Source organism: Oncorhynchus mykiss, chromosome 19 (assembly GCF_057628025.1).
Source record: "Oncorhynchus mykiss isolate SJ-2025 chromosome 19, ASM5762802v1, whole genome shotgun sequence".
NCBI classification, from domain to species: domain Eukaryota; kingdom Metazoa; phylum Chordata; class Actinopteri; order Salmoniformes; family Salmonidae; genus Oncorhynchus; species Oncorhynchus mykiss.
The window spans coordinates 70,322,377-70,337,370 of NC_143040.1; the positions used below are offsets into that span (position 1 = coordinate 70,322,377).

Sequence of the window (14,994 nt, forward strand, 5' to 3'; positions counted from 1 at the left end):
CCCTCAGGGTTGGGCTGAATTTGAATTGAAGGCAGTCAATTCAGGAAGTTATCACAAATTACTATATTAATTGGAGAGAAAAAAAAGTAATTTTCAAAACTTAATAAACTGAAAAGTAGAAGCTATTTATTTAAAAGATTTTTCAATTTAAGACTTGTTTTATTCAAATAATTTCCTGAATTGACTGCTTTTAATTTGAATTGAGGCCACACCTGGTGACCAGCGTGACATAACTGGTTCTATTTCCAAGGATTTGTTGCGCAGCTCATACCCAGGAACACTTGGCAGTGTGTTTTCTGCTAATGCCAACAAAAAAACGTTAAACTATATCTACATGACTCCTGCGGGAACATCTTTGTGGTTAACGAGCGCAAACCCAGTAATAACATTGTTCAGCAGTAACTTCAAAACACCGCTATCACTCGATCCTTGTTGGAAATGTTTTGAGGTGGGCCTCCAGAGTGTCGCAGCGGTCTCATGCCCCGTGTACATTTATTCCCAGGCTATGACACAACCGGGTGCCTGCGTGCTGAGCCGGTCGCCAGTTGAACGGTGTTTCCTCCGACACATTGGTGCGGCTGGCTTCCGGGTTAAGCGGGCGGGTGTTAAGGAGAGCGGTTAGATGGATCATGTTTCGGAGGACGCATGACTTCGCCTCTCCCGAGCCCGTTTGGAAGTTGCAGTGATGTGACAGAATCGAAAAAGGGGGTAAAATACAACAACAAAAATGATTTGGGGTGTAGGTTTTTCCGTCTAAGTGACTAGTCCAACAAATTGCTGCAATGGAACAATTCACACTCCAATGTACGACTTTAACATATCGTCTGTCCAGAAGACGGCAGCAGAGATCACTATTATATAAAGATAAAGAACCAACTGTCACCACCAGGTGGCGACACAACCATTATCTAATTCACTAATGCGACCCTCAGTTCAGACAAAATAAATTGGTCCAGACGTTGCTGGAATAATCAATCATTGACTGTCTTGTACCAACATCGTTTGCCCAAAAGATATCAATACATTGATGTGGGAGTGGGTCAATTAAATATATCTCAATTGTACATGAGAAATTCAGAGTTTCCGCACTTCTGATCTCCTCCAATGGGTTTCGAGAAGGACGCGAGAAGTCAATGAGCAATTGAGATTCTCCCACTGACCCACACCCAAGCTAATTCTTACTATCTTTTGGCCACACGATGGTGGTATAAGATTGTCAATGGTTTTCTCCAGCAACGTCTGAGCCATTTTATGTTGTCTGAACTGAGGGTTGCAAAAATTCCCGCTACCTTTCCCAGAATTCCCAGAACTCCTGATTGGAAGATTTCCTTCTTACTCCCGATTTCAAATATACTTATGTAAATGGGATATTGCAAAGATTTCTAAAAATGTGTTTTTGCTCTGTCATTATGGGGTATTTTGTTTAGATTGATGATGGAAAAATACTATTGAATCCATTTTAGAATTAGGCTGTAACGTAACAAAATCAAGGGGTCTGAATCCTTTCTGAAGCCACTGTAGATGTGTTCCTGACGCTCCTTGTTGATGTAAAATACACATACTAAAAGTTAGGAGATATCTAATTAATGGAAGATGGAATTAAAATTATGTCATTAAAAGTTAGTCTACAACGACCAAGTGCTACTTGATATTCTGAATGGAGTGATTGTTATCTGTAGGATTTGAAAGCACATGCTCTGCAGCCTTAATTAGCCTAACTAGCTAACGTTATCTAGCTTAACTAGCTTCTCCTCGTTTGATGCCGTCAAAGGGGCCTGCTAGAACCTCTCTCTCGCGCCCTTTATTATCTCCGGTTAATGAAGTAGCTTTAAAAAAAAGTTGTCCTCAGGTCCTTTCGGAACAGGTCTCCTATATTTTAAACATATCTGGTCCGCGTGGGAAAGCCCCAGGTCCGTTCGGAACAGGTCTCCTATATTTTAAACATATCTGGTCCGCGTGGGAAAGCCCCAGGTCCGTTCGGAACAGGTCTCCTATATTTTAAACATATCTGGTCCGCGTGGGAAAGCCCCAGGTCCGTTCGGAACAGGTCTCCTATATTTTAAACATATCTGGTCCGCGTGGGAAAGCCCCAGGTCTGTTCGGAACAGGTCTCCTATATTTTAAACATATCTGGTCCGCGTGGGAAAGCCCCAGGTCCGTTCGGAACAGGTCTCCTATATTTTAAACATATCTGGTCCGCGTGGGAAAGCCCCAGGTCCGTTTCGTAACAGGTCCAACTTTCTTAGACCCATGAAGACCCCTAGCGTGTGTGCTCGTGCACGACAAACATTTATGGGTCTAACCAGAGAACTGTATTGTGCAAGTTCTCCCACTTAAAAAGATGAGAGGCCTGTAATTTTCATCATAGGAACACTTCAACTATGACAGACAAAATGAGAAAAGAAAAATCCAGAAAATCACTTTGTAGGATTTTTAATGAATTTTATTTGCAAATGATGGTGGAAAATAACACCATTGGTGGCTGACTAAATACTAATTTGCTCCACTGTATTTTCAGGTCTCTCCAACGATGTTCGATTGGGTTCAGGTCCAGGCTCTGGCTGGGCCACTCAAGGACTTTCAGAGACTTGTCCCGAAGCCACTCTTGTGTTGTCTTGTCTGTGTGCTTAGGGTCGTTGTCCTGTTGGATGGTGAACCTTCTCCCAAGTCTGAGGTCCTGAGCCGGTACCGGTACCCCCTGTAAATAGCCTCCACATTGTCTCTGTACCGGTACCCCCTGTATATAGCCTCCACATTGACTCTGCACCGGTACCCCCTGTATATAGCCTCCACATTGACTCTGCACCGGTACCCCCTGTATATAGCCTCCACATTGACTCTGTACCGGTACCCCCTGTATATAGCCTCCACATTGACTCTGCACCGGTACCCCCTGTATATAGCCTCCACATTGACTCTGTACCGGTACCCCCTGTATATAGCCTCCACATTGACTCTGCACCGGTACCCCCTGTATATAGCCTCCACATTGACTCTATACCAGTACCCCCTGTATATAGCCTCCACATTGACTCTGTACCGGTACCCCCTGTATATAGCCTCCACATTGATTCTGCACCGGTACCCCCTGTATATAGCCTCCACATTGACTCTGTACCGGTACCCCCTGTGTATAGCCTCCACATTGACTCTGTACCGGTATCCCCTGTGTATAGCCTCCACATTGACTCTGTACCAGTACCCCCTGTATATAGCCTCCACATTGACTCTGTACCAGTACCCTCTGTACATAGCCTCCACATTGACTCTGTACCGGTACCCCCTGTATATAGCCTCCACATTGACTCTGTACCGGTACCCCCTGTATATAGCCTCCACATTGACTCTGTACCGGTACCCCCTGTATATAGCCTCCACATTGACTCTGTACCGGTACCCCCTGTATATAGACTATTACTATTGTTATTTTACTGCTGCTATTACTTTTTATTTTTTATTTTTTTTACTAAAATAAGTGTTTCACTGTAAGGTCTACTACACCTGTTGTATTCAGCATTTCACTGTAAGGTCTACTACACCTGTTGTATTCAGCATTTCACTGTAAGGTCTACTACACCTGTTGTATTCAGCATTTCACTGTGAGGTCTACTACACTTGTTGTATTCAGCATTTCACTGTAAGGTCTAGTACACCTGTTGTATTCAGCATTTCACTGTGAGGTCTACTACACCTGTTGTATTCAGCATTTCACTGTAAGGTCTACTACACCTGTTGTAGTCAGCATTTCACTGTAAGGTCTACTACACCTGTTGTATTCAGCATTTCACTGTAAGGTCTACTACACCTGTTGTATTCAGCATTTCACTGTGAGGTCTACTACACCTGTTGTATTCAGCATTTCACTGTCAGGTCTACTACACCTGTTGTATTCAACACATGCCATTTGATTTCCTGTCAGACTGGTCATCTTTGAACTCTATTCTATGACCTTTGTTGTGTCTTGTTTTTATTTATTCATTATTATAATTCAATAATTTTTTACAAATAATTTGTTCTGTAAAGTCTGAGACATGGTGAAATGCACTTGACATAAAAAGTAGTGGCCACCAGGCTAATGCCCTGCGTGTCTGGTCGGTAATCGGCCTTCCTGCTATGTCAGGGGTCCCTAAACTTTTTCTGCAAATGACCCCAAATTGATACTAGAAAATGCAGGGGACCCTATTTGGAAAAATGTGAACCCCTTGTGAACCCCTTGGTAATGCAGGTAGCTTAGAGGTTAAGAGCGTTGGGCCAGTAACCGAATCCCCTAGCCGACTAGGTAACACATCTGCCAAGGTACATTTGAGCAAGGCACTTAATCCTAATTGTTCCTGTATATCGCTCTGGATAAGAGTGTCTGCAGAGTGACTAAAATGTCAATGTCAACGCTGCTTGTTCATATTATAATTCACTCAATTGTAGGTGCAGCAGCCTGTACCAGCACACACAATGACGTGAACGTGCATTCTAATCGTGTAAAAAGCACTTACTTGAAACTAAAAGGTTGTATTCTATACCCATTTGGAGAGAAACAAGTACTTCAATTTGTTTGATAAAATAAATATAAATATCAACTTCTGTCCATAGCTGTACTCCTTTCTAGCCAAGAGCGAATCGCATGGCGAAAGAATAAGGAAAATGACATCACTTCCGCCTGTACTTCCTGGAGCCACAACCCTCAGACGTCGACTTCAAAACGCTTCCGTAAAATATTCCACTCCGGTGCGTACTGCTCCGTTTTCAGTGCACTAGCTAGTATACGACGTTTTTGGAAATATTGTTCAACATTTATCTAAATAGAATGAAGGCCAAGGGATTTGCAGTTACCCATCACCTGTAAAGGTAAAGCGTTAGTTAGCAGGTTACGGACAACTAACCTAGTTCTTTTACTCGCCATTTCGGTAAGAGCTACGACCCGAAATTATTTTAATAGCAGGTTAGGAGGGCAGTTTTGCCATCCCTAATTATTTTTCATAACCGTAACCAAATTGTCCTAACCTGCTACATTGATTCTCATAACCCGTTGCGTAATACTTTGTACTAATCTGCTACGAAAAAGTAACTTCCGGTCGTAACTGTATCGAAGTGGCGCGAAGAGTGTTTCTCATGGTTAGATAGCTACATCTCCAAATACGATGTAGGCATTTGGCTAGGTAATTTATATAGTGGAAATTACATTATCTGTCTAGTTCATGTGGAGAGGAATGTCATCGGGGTGTTTTTGATTACTTTGTCTTTTGTAGAGACATTGGTGCAAAATGGATGTTGACGTTAAACTAGAGGAAGATGAGAGGGAGATATCCCATACAGTAATTTGGTCTGATTCGATTAATGCCTGGATAGATTACCCAAATTCAACATTGTCAGAAAACACAGAAACAGGTTACCATGTGGGTTTACGGAAAGAGCATTCACATGTACCTCCCATCAGTCCCCAAACAACAAGCCACGGGCAGATTTTACGTATTTTTCCTGAAATGACCGGAGCAAGTGATGGGGAGAACAGGGCTGTCGAACTGGTTTATTTCTGTAAAGATCAAGATACCATCGGCACATCTGAAGGGAATTCAATCAAAGAGCAGTCATGGCATTTAGCGCCGTCCAGTGATATTCTGACAGGACATGCATCCACTTTCAGTGGTTATTTTGAAGCTCAAATCAACCCAACTTCACAGGTTTCTAGCCAAACACAGACCAATAATAAATTGCCCTCTGACAATGTTAATATCCCAAGCTCTAGTACTGCCATTCATTCTGTGCTAACCTCACCTGCTACAGAAAGCGACTGTCATTTAGCTGTATCTACTAGACCTATTCTTCCAGAATATTGTGAGCCATTGAACTTTCCCTCTGATGAAGAGGAACACTACAATGCCAATTTAAGTCCAAGACTACAATGCCAGAAAACGTTAGAGGATAAATGGATATGTCAGTGTCGTGGCAGTTACTCAAGACCCAACCTAAGAAAGTTTGGGAGATATTGGAAAGATCCATACGTCAAGTGCAAGGAGATCGGTGTAGATTTCAATGTTGGATCTGGAGCGAAACAGAAACTGAATTTGCATTTACTGACAGTTGGTGTAATGCTTGAGGTGTCAGAATATGCTAGAATCATTAATAGATCTCGCCCTCGTGTTATCTTTGATATTCTAGATTACAACTTTGTTCTTGGTGTACAAAATGAACAACAATATAACTTTTCATACAGGGTAGAAAATAAATTAAAAGAAATGCTGAAGAGTCGTTCTAAGAGAACACCTGAGTGGTTAACAGAAGTCTTTGACCTTCCTGATCCAAAGACAGTTACAGTTTTGGAATACTCCCTTAAATGGGCACAGTTGAATTTGCAAAACAGCTTGTCAAATCCTACACCTTTTGACGTTTGCATAAAGGAGGAGCCTGTTGTGGGCCTGATCTCTCCTCTGCATGTGACGACTGAGAGCTTCTCCACTGAGACAGATGTGACACGGTGTGCTGATGAGACGGCAATCCTTGGCCCTGAAAATGGACGTAATGATACCTGCACAAGGTATGAGCCTTATATGGGCATCGTCCGTCCTCAACATGTCCAGGCGGAAACCTTCCCAACTCAGACAGATATAACATCCTTCATGATGCCCACTGTAGAAGAAGCATTGAGGGAACTCTACCCAATCTGTAAGGGAAAAGGACTTGACCTTGTTGTGAAATCAAAATATGGGAAAAATAAGAAACTTGACTTGCATCTATTGACCAGAGATGTAATGTTTGAATTGGCTGATTTTGCCTCACAAGTGTGTGGAAATCGGAAGCAGGTTGTGTGTGAGGTTCTCGAGCGTAATTTTGATTTGGATTTAAAAAGTGGGAAAACTGAGCTGGCCAAAGATATTATGAGAAAGTTAGGAAAGGTTTTAAAGCGCAAGACGGGTAAACACGGTATATGGAGATTGGAACTTGAAAATGAAGCTTTCTTAAAGAAGTCACGTAAAAGAAAGAACCCTGCGGAGATGTCCACTAGCCAGAAGGTCACTACAGCATCACTTGAGCCAAAATACCAAATGAAAGAAGTATCAAAAAGGAGGAGATTGAATTTAATGAGCAAGAAGAAAGACATGGACATGTTAGTAACCAAGGAGACCGAGGGAGGCCATTTCTCTGAAGTAGTACAAATAGAACCTCGTCTTGTCAAAATAGAGAGAATCTCTGATGAGACTGACCTTGCACTTTGTACTGACGAAACAAAGCAAATTGTCGTTACCAACTTGGACCAATCAAATGTGACGTCTCACACCAAAAATATGGTGAAAGCCAAAGCGTGCTACCCACTCTGTGAGGAAATAGGTCTGGACCTTGATGTCACATCCAAACCATCTAAACAGAAACTGGAATTTAATTTACTGACAAACGGTGTAATATTTGAGGTGTATAACTATGCAGGGATAAAATCCTATCGTCAAAAAAAAAGAAGTGGGTGCATTCTCATTGATATTCTAAAATACAATTTTGATCTTAGTTTGCAAAATCAGAGACGTAATCTATTTCCACTGCATATTTGCTGTAAAGTGAAACGATTGGTTCAGAAACACAAATCTGAGCTCGTGAGAAAAAGAGAAATCTCAAAAGAGGTGTTCACAATACCGAGTGTGCTTAAAAGCCAAGCAAAAACAAATGTGCTTTCAGATAAAAATATGGAACAAAACGCAAGGCTGGTTTATCCTCATCATGGTAAAGACACTATCTCTGTGGAGACAGCTGAAACAGTCTCCACTGATGAAGCAGCGACGCTTGACCGGGATAATGGACCTGCTGAGATCTGCATAAAGGAGGAGGAGGAGTCAGATCTTCACTCTGAGGTCAAACGGGTTTATTTCTGCAAAGACCAAGATACCGTCAGAACATCTGAAGAGCATTTGATCAAAGCTGGATCATGGCATGAATCAACACCCAGTAATATCCTGCCTGGAAATGTGTTCAGCCTTCCACAGGCACCACTACCAGCTGCAGAAAGTGGTCCTTTCGGAAGTAAAACCGAGCCAACTTCACAGATATAACCAGACGGTCCAATGCAGAATCACTTGAGACAAAATACCATAGACTTGACAGACGTAACCAGGGGAAAAAAGGGATTTAATGAGAATAAATACATGTTTATAGCCAAGAAGGAAAATAAAGTTGTCAGACAAGTAGAACCTCATTGAGATGAGATGGACCTGCTAGGGAAAAGAAAAGCAATTCCTTTACTTCCTGACTGAGATCTCAGGGGGGGGAAAGATACAAGATGGGAAGAAAAGTCTGATCTGCTCGCTGTGAAACGCCAGTTTCTCATTTGCCTGAAAAAAAAATGAGAAAAAGATTGATATTGTTATATGTGATGAAGTGCAACACGAGGTGGATTCTTACCAAAGTTTCAAAATGCTTTGTAGTCGAGACTGGTTCTGAGAAGAAATGCTAATAAATCCTTGCTGGATACAGATCAGGGGGCTATTGAAAATCTGCAAAAGGCTAAGTCATAAAGTCCCTCAGTTCAAGAAGACGACTCGTACCTGGGAATGGCTCTGGACTAATTACAAAAAAACTGTTTAAAATCACTGCAGAAAGCAGAGACAACAAGAGTTTTGCCAAAACTAAGAACACTTGTTGATCACTTGTGTGGTAGAGAGAAACACCCAGAATCAGTCTGGACAGGATGGAGCTTCAGTCTGGACAGGATGGAGTTTTAGTCTGGACAGGATGGAGCTTCAGTCTGGACAGGATGGAGCCTAACTGTGGAAAAACAGAAACTGACTGATACACACATTACAATGACAAATCAATGACCAGATTGGCAACGAGCTCCAGCTACTCAGCATCACTCTGACTATTTGTGCTGGTTGGCTTCTGTCGCAGCTGAAGGGAGGACATTGTGTTTTAAAGTCTATGACTTAACTAGCTTCATATATTGGGCTGCCTTTATCCCAATAGTTTCACAGTTTAAAAACGTGTGTTTTCAAATGACTGTATGCTACATTGATCTTTGGATCACACTTGGAATGTGAAAGGTTTCCTAGTGTCAGTTTTAGGTCTCCCTGAAGTCCGTAGACTTCCACTCTATTAGTCACCCTAGAACACAGTCAACGAGCCTAACGGAGATGTGTATTCATTAGGGATATACTGTAGCTAAATGTTTAATGGGGGGCTACGCGAGCGTTTCTTGGACCAATTCAGAAATTGGTACACAAGGAGGAGTAGCACTAGTATTTTTAGGATTAAGTGAAAATAGGGAGACAATGTATTTATATTAAGGGTTTAGTCTTTGAATGGTGGATTTGTGCAGATTCCCTTGGCCTTCCTTCCTGTTTAACTCTTGATGTCTGGTCTTGCTGTAGAGACTGAACACAGCAGGATTATTGTTAGACTTTTTTTTGTTTTCTTAACTATTTTACGACGTATTCATTGACGAAACGAACTCCACTACAAATACAAGCCTCAATAGAAGAACCTCTGATCCTTTTTTAGTTAGGAATGAAAAGACAAAGATGTTTTATTTTCTAAGAGTATGTAGCATTAGTGAAATAACCTACTATGATGGATCATATTTTTTTATTTTTTATCAGTGGGCTATTTTGTTTTTTTTTGTTCCTTTTTTGTGGAAAGATTTAGAGACTGTATCCAGACCTGCCTTACTCTTACCAATATGTTCCTTTTTTGTGGAAAGATTTAGAGACTGTATCCAGACCTGCCTTACTCTTACCAATATGTTCCTTTTTTTGTGGAAAGATTTAGAGACTGTATCCAGACCTGCCTTACTCTTACCAATATGTTCCTTTTTTTGTGGAAAGATTTAGAGACTGTATCCAGACCTGCCTTACTCTTACCAATATGTTCCTTTTTTTGTGGAAAGATTTAGAGACTGCATCCAGACCTGCCTTACTGTTACCCACATGTTCCTTTTTTTGTGGAAAGATTTAGAGACTGCATCCAGACCTGCCTTACTGTTACCCACATGTTCCTTTTTTTGTGGAAAGATTTAGAGACTGTATCCAGACCTGTCTTACTGTTACCAATATGTTCCTTTTTTGAACAGGGAGTTATTCTACCGTAAACTAAGATTATTTTTATGTATTTATTTTTATTTTTTAAAGGATACTTCCTCTGACATTCTTAGAGCTGTCATTTTATTGTGAGGAACTGCAGTTCGATCGGAATAGTTGTTCTGTTTTTGTCCTCTGTTTTGTGAGTGACCCTCTCACTCAGTCAACTCGTCTCAGTGCACAAGTCTCCCCTTCTCCAGACACCGCGTATGAATCAGAATCCGTAGCTAGTTGTGACACGTGAGCCTCTGGATGAAAAGGTATGCAAGTCATTTGTTTTTTATGAGGGAGGGGGGGGGGGGGGGGGTAAATTATATTAACATTTTAAGAATTCATAGAATCTGACTGGTGCCAATAGCATTCAGGTCAACACTTAAAGGAAGGTGAATTAGCTGTAATTGCTTGGTCTGATATCTTCATACATGTGTTTGTGTTTCCAGCAGAGTATCCCTAAAGCAGCGTGGTCGTATCAGCCCCCCATGTTGACCTAAACTCTACACAAGTGAAAACCCCAAATCCCTAAAGGTCTGTTAAATCCCTAAATATTATTTTTAAGAATCAACATTTTTTGTACAATTTTGCTGACAGGCAGACCAATTCTGAATTTGTTTTCTCCAGTAATTGGTCTTTTGGCCAATCAAATCAGCTTTGAAAACGTTATCCAATTATTATACTGTATGTGGAGTGGACATCACTGTGATTAACACTGGCATTAAACACTGTGATTAACACTGGCACTAAACACTGTGATTAACACTGGCACTAAACACTGTGATTAACACTGGCACTAAACACTGTGATTAACACTGGCACTAAACACTGTGATTAACACTGGCACTAAATACTGTTATTAACACTGGCACTAAACACTGTGATTAACACTGGAACTAAACACTGTGATTAACACTGGAACTAAACACTGTGATTAACACTGGCACTAAACACTGTGATTAACACTGATTAACACTGTGATTAACACTGGAACTAAACACTGTGATTAACACTGGAACTAAACACTGTGATTAACACTGGCACTAAACACTGTGATTAACACTGTGATTAACACTGGCACTAAACACTGTGATTAACACTGGCACTAATCACACAGTGTAGCCTAGTGGTTAGTGTGTTAGACTATTAACCGAAAGGTTGCAAGTTCAAATCCCCGAGTTGACAAGGTAAAAATCTGTCGTTCTGCCCCCTGAACAAGGCAGTTAACCCACTGTTCCTCGGTAGGCCGTCATTGAAAATAAGAATTTGTTCTTAAATGACTTGCCTAGTTAAATAAAGGTACAAATAAATATATATATAATATTTAATCACCTCCGGAAAGTTGATTGCATTATTTCTCTCTTCATTTTATTCACAGATCCTCTATTTGCCAAACTAGAGGGACATGAAGTCTGACTCCTTCCTCAACATTTGGACCTGCCCTGAGGATGTTGGACACCACTGTTACACCTTCAGCCTTGTTGATTTCCTGTCAGACTGGTTGTTTTTCAACTCCATTCCACAGACGGACTGACCTGAACTTTTACCAGAACAGGAACACAATGTTCAACAGACTCTACTCAGACTGGTCGTCTTTGAACTCAAGAGGAACACAATGTTCATCAGACTCTACTCAGACTGGTCGTCTTTGAACTCAAGAGGAACACAATGTTCATCAGACTCTACTCAGACTGGTCGTCTTTGAACTCAAGAGGAACACAATGTTCAACAGACTCTACTCAGACTGGTCGTCTTTGAACTCAAGAGGAACACAATGTTCAACAGACTCTACTCAGACTGGTCGTCTTTGAACTCAAGAGGAACACAATGTTCATCAGACTCTACTCAGACTGGTCGTCTTTGAACTCAAGAGGAACACAATGTTCAACAGACTCTACTCAGACTGGTCGTCTTTGAACTCAAGAGGAACACAATGTTCATCAGACTCTCTCCTCACCAGTGGACTGACTACTGAGACTGGTTGTGAGGTCACAGGAAATAGAGTGATCTGTTAGGAGGGATGCAACATTGTAATCCTCATTTAGATGATGGTTATAAGGAGAGTTCAGGTCGTAACCAGTCCACTGAGATGAATGTAGATGTCGATACCCTGGCCAATATAAAAGGCTTTGGAGAGGGACCACGCTTTCAGGAGAAGGATAACTGACATTTACTCCTGAGGTGTCTGACTTGTTGCACCCTCGACAACCACTGTGATTATTATTATTTGACCCTGCTGGTCATTTATGAACATTTGAACATCTTGGCCATGTTCTGTTATAATCTCCACCCGGCACAGCCAGAAGAGGACTGGCCACCCCTCATAGCCTGGTTCCTCTCTATCCAGCACAGCCAGAAGAGGACTGGCCACCCCTCATAGCCTGGTTCCTCTCTACCCGGCACAGCCAGAAGAGGACTGGCCACCCCTCATAGCCTGGTTCCTCTCTACCCGGCACAGCCAAGAGAGGACTGGCCACCCCTCATAGCCTGGTTCCTCTCTACCCGGCACAGCCAGAAGAGGACTGGCCACCCCTCATAGCCTGGTTCCTCTCTACCCGGCACAGCCAGAAGAGGACTGGCCACCCCACATAGCCTGGTTCCTCTCTACCCGGCACAGCCAGAAGAGGACTGGCCACCCCTCATAGCCTGGTTCCTCTCTACCCGGCACAGCCAGAAGAGGACTGGCCACCCCTCATAGCCTGGTTCCTCTCTACCCGGCACAGCCAGAAGAGGACTGGCCACCCCTCATAGCCTGGTTCCTCTCTACCCAGCACAGCCAGAAGAGGACTGGCCACCCCTCATAGCCTGGTTCCTCTCTAGGTTTCTTCCTAGGTTCTGGCCTTTCTAGGGAGTTTTTCCTAGCCACCGTGCTTCTACACCTACATTGCTTGCTGTTTGGGGTTTTAGGCTGGGTTTCTGTACAGGCTGGGTTTCTGAAAGAGATATGAGCTGATGTACGAAGGGCTATATAAATAAATTTGATTTGATAACAAGGCCTTGTCCAGAAACAACCCCCAGCCCTTACCTCCAAGGCACCAATGTAACATAACTTTACACCGTCCCCTCGCCCATACCCGGGGCGCGAACCAGGGACCCTCTGCACACATCAACAACAGTCACCCCTCGAAGCATCGTTACCCATCGCTCCACAAAAGCCGCGGCTGTATGTAAAAGAAATCCCTGATTGTATTAAATAATGTATGACATTCCCTTCATTAAAGTTTTTTTTTGTGCATCTTAAGAGTGGAAACCCTATGTGATTGGCTCTTTAAACATTTCATCTAGCCTATCAGTGGGTATGTTTTGTCACTCTGCTTTGTTACACCACGATCGTTTGAGTTTTATGTTAATTCTAGTCTGGCAACAGGTTCTCCGGTTTAAATCAAATGAGATCTCCTAGGGCCAGTTTCTCAGACGTAGATAAATCCTAAAAAAAATGATGTTCAATGGAGATTCCCCGTTGTGAAGTGTGTTTTACAGGCCTGCTACACTGGACAGTCATTAGTGCAGGGCATTGGAGGCTCTTGTTTATGATCAATGAAACCCAGCCATGGTGTGTGTAGGTCCCTCAGGGTTGGGCTGAATTTGAATTGAACCCAGCCATGGTGTGTGTAGGTCCCTCAGGGTTGGGCTGAATTTGAATTGAACCCAGCCATGGTGTGTGTAGGTCCCTCAGGGTTGGGCTGAATATGATTTGAACCCAGCCATGGTGTGTGTATGTCCCTCAGGGTTGGGCTGAATTTGAATTGAACCCAGCCATGGTGTGTGTAGGTCCCTCAGGGTTGGGCTGAATTTGAATTGAACCCAGCCATGGTGTGTGTAGGTCCCTCAGGGTTGGGCTGAATATGAATGGAACCCAGCCATGGTGTGTGTAGGTCCCTCAGGGTTGGGCTGAATATGAATTGAACCCAGCCATGGTGTGTGTAGGTCCCTCAGGGTTGGGCTGAATTTGAATTGAACCCAGCCATGGTGTGTGTAGGTCCCTCAGGGTTGGGCTGAATTTGAATTGAACCCAGCCATGGTGTGTGTAGGTCCCTCAGGGTTGGGCTGAATTTGAATTGAACCCAGCCATGGTGTGTGTAGGTCCCTCAGGGTTAGGCTGAATTTGAATTGAACCCAGCCATGGTGTGTGTAGGTCCCTCAGGGTTGGGCTGAATTTGAATTGAACCCAGCCATGGTGTGTGTAGGTCCCTCAGGGTTGGGCTGAATTTGAATTGAAGTCAGTCAATTCAGGAAGTTATCACAAATTACTATATTAATTGGAGAAAAAAAATGCATTTTCAAAACTTAATAAACTGAAAAGTTGAAGCTATTTATTTAAAAGGTTTTTCAATTTAAGACTTGTTTTATTCAAATAATTTCCTGAATTGACTGCTTTTAATTTGAATTGAGGCCACACCTGGTGACCAGCGTGACATAACTGGTTCTATTTCCAAGGATTTGTTGCGCAGCTCATACCCAGGAACACTTGGCAGTGTGTTTTCTGCTAATGCCAACAAAAAATCGTTAAACTATATTTACATGACTCCTGCAGGAACATCTTTGCGGTTAACGAGCGCAAACCCAGTAATAACATTGTTCAGCAGTAACTTCAAAACACCGCTATCACTCGATCCTTGTTGGAAATGTTTTGAGGTGGGCCTCCAGAGTGTCGCAGCGGTCTCATGCCCCGTGTACATTTATTCCCAGGCTATGACACAACCGGGTGCCTGCGTGCTGAGCCGGTCGCCAGTTGAACGGTGTTTCCTCCGACACATTGGTGCGGCTGGCTTCCGGGTTAAGCGGGCGGGTGTTAAGGAGAGCGGTTAGATGGATCATGTTTCGGAGGACGCATGACTTCGCCTCTCCCGAGCCCGTTTGGAAGTTGCAGTGATGTGACAGAATCGAAAAAGGGGGTAAAATACAACAACAAAAATGATTTGGGGTGTAGGTTTTTCCGTCTAAGTTACTAGTC

General features: G+C 42.7%; 1 long non-coding RNA gene across 3 annotated transcripts; it reads left to right on the top strand.

Annotated features, from left to right (window-relative positions):
• The first annotated feature begins 4,659 nt into the window (after positions 1 to 4,659).
• On the top strand, positions 4,660 to 13,281 carry LOC149975313 (uncharacterized). 3 transcript variants are annotated; one of them, XR_016489084.1, is made up of 4 exons: positions 4,660 to 4,722; positions 10,101 to 10,309; positions 10,490 to 10,574; positions 11,419 to 13,281. It is a non-coding gene; the product is annotated as an uncharacterized LOC149975313 (long non-coding RNA). The 3 variants fall into 3 exon arrangements; XR_016489083.1 differs by lacking the exon at positions 4,660 to 4,722 and having other exon boundaries at positions 7,526 to 10,309; positions 10,493 to 10,574; XR_016489082.1 differs by lacking the exon at positions 4,660 to 4,722 and having other exon boundaries at positions 9,680 to 10,309.
• Positions 13,282 to 14,994: the final 1,713 nt, after the last annotated feature.